Source organism: Phaenicophaeus curvirostris, chromosome 5 (genome assembly GCF_032191515.1).
Source record: "Phaenicophaeus curvirostris isolate KB17595 chromosome 5, BPBGC_Pcur_1.0, whole genome shotgun sequence".
Lineage (NCBI taxonomy): Eukaryota > Metazoa > Chordata > Aves > Cuculiformes > Cuculidae > Phaenicophaeus > Phaenicophaeus curvirostris.
In genome coordinates, this window is record NC_091396.1 from 51,148,215 (window position 1) to 51,160,653 (window position 12,439).

The following is a 12,439-nucleotide window of genomic DNA, read 5'->3' on the forward strand; positions in this document are numbered from 1 at the left end:
CACCCTTTTATCCTCAAATCAAAACAAGTGTCATGAGGTGGCTTTGTGGCTTCATCCTGCAGCCGTAGATGAAAATTCCAGTTACTGTAATGGGGATCTTTTTGGTGTCTTGGGATCATAGGATAAAATTTTTTAATTTGTGGGAGGAGTAATTTCCCTGACGAACCTTTCAAAATGTAGCCCGTAAAACACAGTTAGCATGATTAAATAAGCAGTATTTTAAAAATACAGGGGCTACACTGTCTAACAGTTGGCATTTTCCATATTCTATTATTCATTCCTTTGGAAACATAAGCAAGTCTTCTGCCTTTCCCCTGAGCTTCATGATCTCTTACGTAATATCCATCCTAATTTCTCATTAGACTTTTCCCCCAAATAAAGTTTACCTAGCCATTTATCCCTGGTCTCTAAGCTTTTGTGACCACAGGTCTGGAAGGGATGGTCTGAGACTGAGTTCAGACTTCTCTGCAGAAAACCTTACCGCAGAAGTCTGTTCATATATTCCATTTTGAAATTTGTTGGGCTTTTCTACCCACAACTCCTGTTGTAAGACTGTTCCAGAACCTCATTTTTCTGATGATTAGAAACATCCTGACCTCTTTCTTCATTTCATTCATGCTCTGTTTATATCCTTCTGTTTCTGGGCCAACATTTTCCAATGGCTTAAAATAGCTTTTCGCTTCCCCGAGGTGCTAACCTGGATGTAATCTATGCATAGATACTAATAATATGCCACTCAGCCTTTCTTCCATTAAGTAATTAAGTAATTTTAAAATTTTGTGAGATAGTTGCTCTGTCCATTGATTTTTTTTCAATTTTCTTAATTCATATTCTAAAGTAGAATTGTACATGGTATTCCAGATGCAGTGGTACTCTACAGAACCATCTACTTCTCATGCTCTACTGAAAATATTCTACAGTCTGTATTTATCATTTAGTTGGCTGAATCATACTAGTGGCTTATAATGACCATGATCAATAATTACATTCAGGCATTTCCAATCTATCACTTCCCCTGGATCAATCCCTGTTATACCAGAAAATCTTGTTCTCAAGCCCTAAGGACACGGCCTTGTATTTTTTATTAAATTTAACTTTACTTCTGTTACTCCAGCCTGCTAGGTCACCTGTTTCCTAATAATGAAATCCTTGATATGCCTCGTTGTAAGGCCTCTCAGATTTTGCCATCAGCAAGTTTAATTAGCATGCTCTTATTTTGTGCCATTGCCTTTATTAATTAAGATTGGGCCAAATGCTGGTATAAGAAACTCCAGTTGAAATCCCTCTCTGGTCTCGTGGTGCCCTTTCCAGCCTATTGTCATCATTCTTTTAGCCAGTTCTTTATCTAACTTACGTTACTTAATGCTGTTTCCCATTTCAACTGATAATCTCACAAGTACTACATTGCCAAGTGCTTTATTTGAGAAAAATCAATTTGATCTATCGGGTTTCCATCCATAAAAATTATGCTGCCGTTAAAGTACACTCATGATCTCCCTTTAGTAAAACTGGGCTGCATTTTATCCCATCTGCCATTTATATCCATAGTGTTCACTATTTTCAAAATTTGTTTTATTGCTTTGTGTGTTATTGTGACTACCAGAATAATTGCAAATCATTCTTTATAAAAAGAAAAGTTTGCCATATAGCACCACCCCAATATGACAGATGGATTAAAACCTCTACCACAAGCCATAATACTTGATGGCCTTGTTATTTCCTTAGTCAATAACGCCTCTCCATTTGAGCTCTCTAGTTTAGCTTCCATGCCATGGTTCTTTTCACTTCTCTTCTAGCAGGAAACTTAGCTTTGACTTTCCTTTCTACATCTTTGTTCTGAAAACTGCAAAAATTACTCATTAGGCTGGGGAATGTAGCTAAACCATATATAACCTCAGTGCTTTGTGGCTTCTTCTTTTTCAGCTTGTTGCAACGTGCTACCTACATTGCTAAATAGTCTTTTGCTTTTTGTTTTAGTCTTTTGCAAGATCTAGTTCTGGTTAGGTTTGGCAAATCCTCCTTGATTCCTGCAACTCCAAGTCTTCCAAGTCATAGCTTTCATCATTCATTCATTTCCCTTCTCCATTCCATGCAGACCTTTTCTTTGTTTTTACTGTAACTGCTGAGGTGGTTACTCATCCCACTTCCATAACTGGAATGTAAATTCCAGACAGGTTTTGCATCTCTGAGTTTGATAAATTCCAGATCTCCGTCACGTTTAAGCCATTGATTTATTTAGGGCATTCAAATACCTCAATTACTATGTCTAATCTACGAACATTTGTTCTTATGGTATTAAAAAGCCCTCCAAAACTTTAATTGTTGAAACGGCCTCATTTATTTTTCCATTTAATTTAGCTTTTTCAACCAGGTGGGGATGGAGAGGGAACTGCTGTTTTCATTTTAAATACAGCCAGCTCTCTTCCCTGTTATTTTTACCCACTTAAAATTAGTCTGACACAGCATCACTTTGTGCGTAGTAAAAGAAAAGGCTGTTGTTGTCACTTGCACAAATATCTGGAGGGTACTGGTAGTAGTAGCTCATGCTTTCCAATGTACATCTGCATTTTTCAGTCTTTCTCTAACCTTGTTAGAAATCTCCCTTGTCCCCATGTTTCACCAACAACTGAGCTGTGATGCTTGCAGAATTTCCTTCCCCCAGTTTCCATCTATGCTGAAAATTTCCATTAATTTAGCTGTCATCAAGATTCCAAACTTCCCTCCAGTTTTCTAGAAAATTTCAGTTTGTAAATACTATTACATAGGTATCCTTTATTGAAAAGTTTTATTACCAGACAATTTCTTTAATGCTTGAATTGTATACAATGTCACCTCCCTGACAGAATGCTGATGGCTGTCACTGGAAAACCAATATAACAGGCATTGAAACTACCTGATATACACATGGAAAAAAAATCTACAACATAATGAACTGGAATCCTGCTGTCATGAACTATTACCCTGTTCTTTCAGCACACTGAGGATTACTATGCCTATAAAAACACAAACCTAACATGCCTGAATTATGGATGGCATCACTAAGTCACAAGAATACATTAACTGGGACTAAACAACTATATATTTATTAAAATGAAATCCTCTATCTTACTAACAGTGAAAGTCCTTTTAACAAACTGCAATTATTCTACTGAAGTACTGTTACTTTTGACCTGAAGAGCAGCAATGCGCTGCACAACCTTGAGGAGAGGAGAATGCATAGGCAAGTACACTTGGTAAGCACCATAACAGCATTAGGAAATTTAATTTTTATGCAGAGAAGAAAGGACATTCATTTCATTTTTATGGTCTTTCCTCAAAGGTATGACCATGCTTCTTCCACACGCTTCTTCACCTTACCTGTCCCTCAGTGTTTTCCTATACCTATTAAGTTGCATAAAAGCAGTTCTTTTGACTCAGAGGGCTGGAAAAAACCAGCTGTACGTGCATTAAATGTGTTAGGAGGAAAAGTAAGGGTGATGGTAATTCAAACCTAGTTCTTAGAGAAATAAAATGGCCTAAGAAAGAATACTTTGAATGTCCATGTACCTTCATCAGGGTATGACGAAAGTACATATATATGTCTACACAAGTTTTTTTTCTACAGTTTATTTTATACACATATGCAGGTGTGGAGCAGTTTGAAATTTACAAACTTCCAAGGAAACTGATCATGCCAAAAATCTGCTCCTCAGTCTGTACTACAAACATGAATGTGCACAACTTCATCAAAATGTTTGCAATAATCTTCTTTCCCACATGAGCAGGAGGCTGGACTAGAAGACCTTCTGAAGGCCTTCCAAGCTGACCCAAGGTACGATCCTGTATGAATTCTCCCTCCCTCTAGAATTCTTTCTCATAACGACTGTTCCACATCCAGACGTGCATAAAATTGGATGACAACCCCTTTCCAAATAGCTTACAGACTAAATCTGTCTCCCATATATACATATTTCCTTTATTTTTTTAAATTCTTCTCAGATTCTTCATCACTTTCTCTCAGATCAGCAATTTTGTTCAAAGCTGTTGGGCTTTCATAAGCCCTGAGTGAAACCATGTGAAAAATAACTATGAGACAGAAAAGGGTAAAAAAGAAAAATTTAAAAATCTACTGAATTTGTATAACCTAGTATCATTTGTTCAGAATTTCTTGCACAAGTGGAGGAGTACCATTTAAATATGGGAAACCTCTAAAATGCTGCAGTGACAGTGTATTACTCCATACACTTTACTTTTATAAACAGCCTTAGTCCATTAATTTCTGTCTACTTTTTCCATTATTATCTTTATTACATATGAGCTGTTCTCTGTATAATTTAGCCTAGCAAGTATATTAGGTTATCATTGCAAACTAGAAATCTTATATTAAAAAATAAAGGAAGTCCACATAGAACTAACTAGAAATGCAGCTAACAGAAATACGTACCTGACCATATCTACGTAATTCATTAGTGACTAAGAAATTATTATTAGTGTTCATCAGTATATACAGAACAATTTGATAAATCTTTAAAGTATAGCCAACCACGGTAGACAGTCTTGTACTGGAAGAGATAAAACACTGCAGCTGTACTTCCCAAGAACTGTAACCATTGATTCCTGATATTTAGGACAGTTCAGTGTCCTAAAATCCAAACAACACTGAAATGGTACTTTTACCACCTTTGCTACCAAAAGGGTGCCAGAGAGTTTTAGAATGTAGTACTTCATTCAAAGTCAGCATATTGCCATTTTAATAAAGAAGGCACCTCACATGCTTAAATTATAAACTTCTGGCATGTACACACTGAAAGAGCAAGCTGCACTCCACCCCAAACTATGTTGCAGCCTTTGGCAGAAGCATACAGTCACCTCGTATGAACTGTGGCATCTCTAAACACTGTCTAAGCAGCCTTCAGTTAGGAAGAGCTGCATGAAGCAGGCTCTGCTAGGTTCGTCCAAGTTCACTTATAGAACACTGTACCTGGGGTTTGTGAGTTGGTATCCCAGATTAGTTAGTAGACAAATCCGTAACAATACACTGGAAAGGAAAAAACCTCAAATGTCGATGTTATATAAGTGCTTGAACGACCATAATCATTGATGGAGGCCCTGTACTGGAGTATCACTGCTGAAATATGACCCCTGAAGACTTTAAGATCTAGTCTAGAAAGCATCCTATTTTAAAATGCTAACATCAGGGTTTTTCTTTGGCTGCTAGAAGTAATTACTTTTTATTGCTCTTCAGTAAATAATGATTTGAGAAAGGTAAGTTAATAGGACTGGCAGTTGCAGACAAGCCTGGAGACAATATTCAGATAATCAGCACAATATGTTCAGTGAATTGTCATGAACACAGATAAGTTCGGGAGGGGTACAAGGAGAGACTAAAGGGAAAAGGGAGGGAGGAAAGCAATTAGAAAGGCTACAGTTAGATAATGAGAGCTGCTGAATAACATTTGTACATTAATAGCTGTAGCCAAACAGAGACAGTTTCCTGGTTACAGAATTTGTTCTTCTCAAGTCAGGAGAAATACAGTATTTCCAGGTGATCTCTGTTGTTCAGGGATTCCTTTGCCTGGCATTGCTGACTGTATTTTAATAGCCACATTGGGCGGGAGCTTTCTCCAGAGGCAGATTCTGACCTCTTTCTTCCCTGTTGAGGAAACAGCTTGACAGCTATCAGTTCCTTTCCTTGTCAAGAGAATTTTTTGCTCATTGGCAAAGTGCCTGGTCTGCATTTATTCCTTTTGTTTGGATTTCTTTTCCATTTCAATGAAATTTTTAGCACACAAAAATTCTCACCTCAAGGAAAATCATGGTGTGACCTATCACATGCCACTTCTAGAAGTGACTTTTGAAGCCTGATGATAAGCTCTCTCCCTCTGCCCTGTACCATTTTCTCCCCCACAAGTGGTGCAGAGCAAGAGAGGCAGCAGCAAGGGTTTATTTCTCTGCAACTTCTGACCCTATGACACCATGCTTGTAGGGCAGAGATCTCCCTAGGCCACTTCATTTGTAACCTTTTCCTCACTGAAGTCACTGACAAAGATGACTGGGATCCTGAGGCTTTATTGTTTTTCATTCCCAACAAGCCATGAAGTGCACAGTGGTACAACGCTCAGTGAAGCCATCTAGTTTTATACAGAGTACTGTGAGTGCTCTGTGATTTTCCAGCCCTGCAGTTTTCTAAGTGGTGGCTCAGTACTAAAACAAAGAGAATACTGTTTTCATATCCTAAAGAGAAATAATATTTATTAATGCCATTCCTAAATTATTTTATTTGCAGGGAAGAAAAAGCTTTCCCTCAAATTTCCAGCTATCTACCTCCATTTTTCATTTTTTAATATTTCATCTTTTCAGAACAAACATGTTTGGTGATGTTGGAAGCATTGTTTTATTTGAGATTACTCCTAATTTACAAAGCTATAGCTATTAAAATTAGTGGAATTACAGGAGTCTAGCTGCCTTGTGGCTACTGTTTCATGATAAAAAATGGCAATGGTAGCTTAAAGCTTTCTAATACTCCCTTTGCTCCTCAGCTGCGCCAACACAGATGCTTGTAGGGTGCTTAATTAAGGCTCATTAAAAGGCTGTCAGCGCTAAGTCAAGGAACTGACTGGATTTTAAAACCAAAAATAATTACTGATTTTGAAAAGTTGTGCTAGCACAACTGAATGGGTGGCATGCCACAGGCTCAAGAGGCAAAAGAAATTAAAAGAAGCAGGAACACTTCAAGCTGATACCGCTGCTTGAACAGTAGTGAAATAACAGCCTATGCAAGATTAAAACTGAGAGCAGGCTTGTAACATGCATAGAGCCAATTCTCAATTATCTATGATTAATTATCTACATTGATTATCTGTGCCACAAATGTAAAACAACTTTGTATCCAGCACAGTTATTAGCTGAGGCCCACCACTGTACAAATGTCTCTTGCAAGACTGTGCCTGCCTGGAAACAATGCACGCACCGTCGTGCACAGCCAGAGATCATAAATTCTGTCATACCAAAGCTGCCTTTTAAGAAACAGCCAAGGCTTCTCCTCACCGTGTTCCCAGAGCCAGGAGTCACAGACAGCACGCTGCAGTCACACCTCCCTGCTTCCCCTCAGGAGCAGCTCAAACCCAGCTGGGCTGCAGGCCAACGGCAGCCGACTGCGTGCAGAGACAGCTGAAACGATCCCCAGCATGCGGGATTATGGGAGACCCTTCAGGTCAGGTGAATATGATACACATGCATGGATCCAGTTTGGATATCTGACCCAACAAACTCTCCTACAGGGAACTAAGGAGATAGATAGAATTTAAACACCAGCAGCAAGAAGCCCAGCCAGTTTCTAGAGGAAAGTACGGGAGCAGAATGAAAAGGCCAAAATGTCATAGGTGACACCACCAGTGGGGCATTTACACTATAAAGAATTACTTGCAAAAGAAAACATTACAATTAGGGTAGGATGTCGAGAAGCATTCCATCTTTGGCTCCGCTCCAGCCTGACTGTGCTGGATGACACAGAGGATCCAGGTGAAGTTATAACACAACTATTTCTTGGTTGTTACAGAGCTAACACAAAGCTCACAAGCTCAGCAGTTTCCTACAGACAACAATGAAATGATCTCCTCTCAGTGCGGAAGGACATTTTAGCACTAGATAGCTGATTTGCAGCTGATTATTCTGCATATTTATATTGCACCATAAATGTGATTACTATTTTGGATTGTTTTAAAAGAATATATTTTGCCATAGGAAAGCAAGCCAACTTCCAAGTGAACGCAAGTATTTTTATTCTAATGGAATAGCTATCACTTTGCCTATAATGAGTCATCAAAAATTCAAAACTAATTGTTTTAATTCTTTGCAACTACTCACATAAGGTGCACAGTTTCATTAAAGCAGTTGGCTTTGGGACTTTCATTTCCGTGTGTTTTATCTGCCCCATATAAACACCAATGAAGCCAAACAGGATGGTGGCCTGTTCTTATGTTGCAGTCTTGTGTGATATAATATTCTCTAGTAATGCCAATTCTTTTTGGCCCAAAGAGTCGGCCAGCTTTCCATATCTTTAAGATTGTTTCCCTTAGGAGTAGAAAATGAAATTTGATACAATCCTTTTTATTTAGGAAGAAGGAGCACAAAGAAATTCAGGTGAGTAGGAACAATTTATTTACCTGTATTTCCCAGACTCTGCATTCTAAAAGTCTTCATTCCAGCATTGCTGATGCCACACAGATAGAATTACAGCAGCTTCCAGACCACTTCCTCAGTTCTGAAATAATTTCTAAATCCTCAGAAAACCATCTGGACTATTTGACCCTTCTGTTGTCTGCACCTGCATGTGACCCAGTAAGTACAATATTTTCTACAGCTCGTTATCTCAGTCAAAGTAAATTGTAATTGGTTTTTGTGGTTTCTGAACGGAAGTAGCTCTCATGGTCACTACTTTGAAGAAAACGGTTGAATTGTCCAATGGTCGACACAGCAGCATGCTCTTCATACTTCATATTTTCATATTGTCAAAAAAATCCCTTTGGAATTGCACAGAATCTCTTAGCTTAGCCAGATATCACAGACAATCCCATGTGCCCATCCACTCAAGCCAAGAGAATTACCGCAGGGATGGATTTGGCAGTACAGCATTTTGAACCAAGTTCCCTTAAAGCAAGAAAACAGCTCAAATGCACAAATCTGGCTGTGTTTGAAGGTTCTGTTTTGCAGCCATCTGTGCAGGTTTTTATTGTTAAATAGGAGTAAAACAAATTCTGGACTAAATGATACTAATTTATATATGTGTTTAGGTAAAAAAACCAAACCCAAAATGCAGAAATAGGATAGCTGAAAGTAACTAGAAAAAGCTGTTTTGAATTATTAGAAAACTCAGAAAACATTGTTTGAGTAAAACATTAAGCATTCAGCTTAAGACATGTTGACACTGCAAATTAACATAAGAATCCAAATATGATTTCTTAATCTAAAAGATGCAATCAGCTGAAGGCGGTTTACTGGGCATTGGTTTCTCAGAACATGAGAGCTGAAATGTTGCCTCCTTTGTAATGGTACATACAATCTTTTATCATTTTTGTAGAAGAAGTTATGTACTTGATTACTGTTTGCCAAATCAATGACTAATTACACAGTGAAACAAATTGCTACAGAAACCCACTGAGGCCAACAACCAAGTGAATTCTAAAAATGTATATGAATAACAAACTACTGAGAGCTGTGGTTATTCACCATAATTCTGGAAGCCTTTCACATGTCATACTTAAAATTTAAGAAGATCTCTTGCTGTTACAGCTTAGAATACAGTCTTTTAGGGAGACAGACTGCCTTGTTACCAGCAGCGAGTACTTCATTCAAGGACCTGATCTTGCCATAGCTGTAGAAAGATACTGACCCAATGAATCTCGTTTGATCCAGTAAAGTATTTTCTATATATCAACCTCTGAGCTCCCTGTTACATCCCTCATGTTTTGCAGATAAAAAAAGCAGGGTGCATGCCAATTTAATGTACTTTTTTGCCATTTTGATTTATCATTAACAACCATTTTAAGAATGAGGCACATAAATAATGTCACTGGTTTATAGATTTTTTTACCATACCAACTCAACTATGTTTTAATCTCTGCAGACAGAGTTGGTTTTTTTTTTTTAAATACAGCTTTGCACAAAAACTCAATCCACATTTTGCCTTCACTCTTGTTTGAGGCCAGCTTCCAATCAATTTAAGAAGGAGAGCACAGGAAGCATTTAACCACTGAAGTGCGCCCAGATTCAGACAAGGTCAATAATCCTCTTAATTAGAAATACTACTTTTGCTTTTTTAACACTACTTACATTGCAAGGAATGTCACAAGAGGCACAGACCTGTGCTGTGGAGCAAAGACCGCTGCAAAAGGAGTTCCCAGCCCACTAGCCTTTGCACTGCACTGTCTCCCTGTCTCCAGGGTGCTCTGGCACAGCAGTTACTCTGGGACAGCAGGTGCAACCCAGGAGGGAGCTCCTCTGCGCCTGGAGTTCTGTAGGAGCAGCAGCCAACGCCTACCCGCTGAGGGCAGCCACTCTTGCCCCTCCACCGTCACTGCCCTTGGTGCAGGAGCCTGACCAGAGCCACCTTTTCCAAGACTCTGGGAACAAGACGGGGTGGAAGAGGGATGTGGGTGGAGTGGAGATGGATGAGGGAACAGAGATGGCTTCTTTTTGCAGAGATGTGGGAGACGAATTAAATTCTAGGTCTGCAACATGTGATGCATGGACACAGGTACAGCAGTGGTATTAGAAGGCAGGAGTGGAGGTACACGTTTCCTGCACATCCATGCAGACCAGTCTGGGAACAGAAGTTTGATGCTGTAAGTTGCACTAAAGTCTTTCCCCTACCCAATGGATCAAGTCTGGAAGCCCATGCTCTCCATCAGTCTATTTTATTGTCATGGAATCTATGTTATCTAGGATAGATAATAAACAAGACTTACACTCAGGAAATTAATCATGTTACCAATCAGCACACCCTCACAATGGTAGAAGACTCAGAGCCATAAACTCCTGCCATAAAATCTGTGACACAATTAGTCACAGAATAATAGAATAACCAGGTTGGAAGAGACCCACCGGATCATCGAGTCCAACTATTCCTATCAAACACTAAACCATGCTCCTTAGCACCTCGTCCACCTGTGCCTTAAACACCTCCAGGGAAGGTGAATCAACCACCTCCCTGGGCAGCCTCTGCCAGTGCCCAATGACCCTTTCTGTGAAAAATTTTTTCCTAATGTCCAACCTAAATCTCCCCTGGTGGAGCTTGAGGCCATTCCCTCTTGTCACCTGGGAGAAGAGGCCAGAACCCTCCTCTCTACAACCTCCTTTCAGGTAGTTGTAGAGAGCAATGAGGTCTCCCCTCAGCCTCCTCTTCTCAAGGCTAAACAACCCCAGCTCTCTCAGCTGTTCCTCATAAGTCTTCTTCTCCAGCCCCTTCACCAGCTTTGTTGCTCTTCTCTGGACTCACTCCAGAGCCTCAACATCCTTCTTGTGCTGAGGGGCCCAGAACTGAACACAGGATTCAAGGAGTGGTCTCACCAGTGCCGAGTACACAGGGAGAATAACCTCCCTGTCCTGCTGGTCACGCCGTTTCTGATACAAGCCAAGATGCCATTGGCCTTCTTGGCCACCTGGGCACACTGCTGGCTCATGTTCAGTCGCTGTCAACCAACACCCCCAGGTCCCTCTCCTCCAGGCAGCTTTCTAGCCAGACTTCTCCTAGTCTGTAGCACTGCACAGGGTTGTTGTGCCCCAAGTGCAGGACCCGACACTTGGCCTTGTTAAACCTCATGCCATTAGACTCAGCCCAGTGGTCCAGCCTGGTCAGATCCCTTTGCAGAGCCTCCCTACCCTCCAGCAGATCGACACTTCCACCCAACTTAGTGTCGTCCGCAAACTTGCTAAGGGTGCACTCGATGCCTTCATCCAGGTCATTGATGAAGACATTGAACAGGGCTGGACCCAGCACTGAGCCCTGGGGAACCCCACTTGTCACTGGCCTCCAGCTGGATTTCACACCATTTCCCACCACTCTCTGGGCCCGGCCAGCCAACCAGTTTTCCACCCAGGAGAGTGTGCGCCTGTCTAGGCCAGAGGCTGACAGTTTCTCAAGCAGAATGCTGTGAGAAACTGTGTCAAAGGCTTTACTGAAGTCCAGGAAGACCACATCCACAGCCTTTCCCTCATCCAGCAGCTGAGTCACTTTGTCATAGAAGGTGATCAATGGGGTATTACAGAAAAAAACTCACCCACCATGTAACAGCTTAGTCTGGCCTTTTAAGAAACCAGAGAGGACATGGCACATGATTATTGACTGCAGGGCTTTAAATAAAGCAACTGGCCCTTTAACAGCCCTTGTTCCCAGCCTCGTAGATATGAACGTGCTCTTCTGTGTGTGGGAGCGTTAGCTACAAAAGGTATGGTCTTTATGACCCCGATACAAGAGCAAGACAAACCACAAATTCCATTTACTTTGAGTAGTAGACAATATAGTTTTATTACCTATCCCAAGGTGTTAAACCTAGTTCCACCATTACCCATGCCATGTTAGCTAAAGAGCTAGAATCAATCATCCTCCCAACAGAAGTAACAATTTTGGAATATATAGACGATATTCTAACTGAAGGACATGATGAGGAAATGGCTCACCAAAGGATGAAGGCTATCATCCAGCATTTACAATAATTAAATATTAGTGTATTCCTGACTTGAAAGAGCAAGATCCAAGTCAAGAAGCTACATTTTGAAGTATGCAATGGACAGGAGGACTGAAGACTGTTCCAGATTCAAGCACCTTCTGATAAAAAGGCATTATAAGATTTATTATAAACTTTTGGGCTTTGGAGGTCACACATTCCTGGATTCAGTATTTTAGGGGAAATATTCTACAATTTGCTGAAGAAAAACACAACATGAAATTGGAAACAAAATT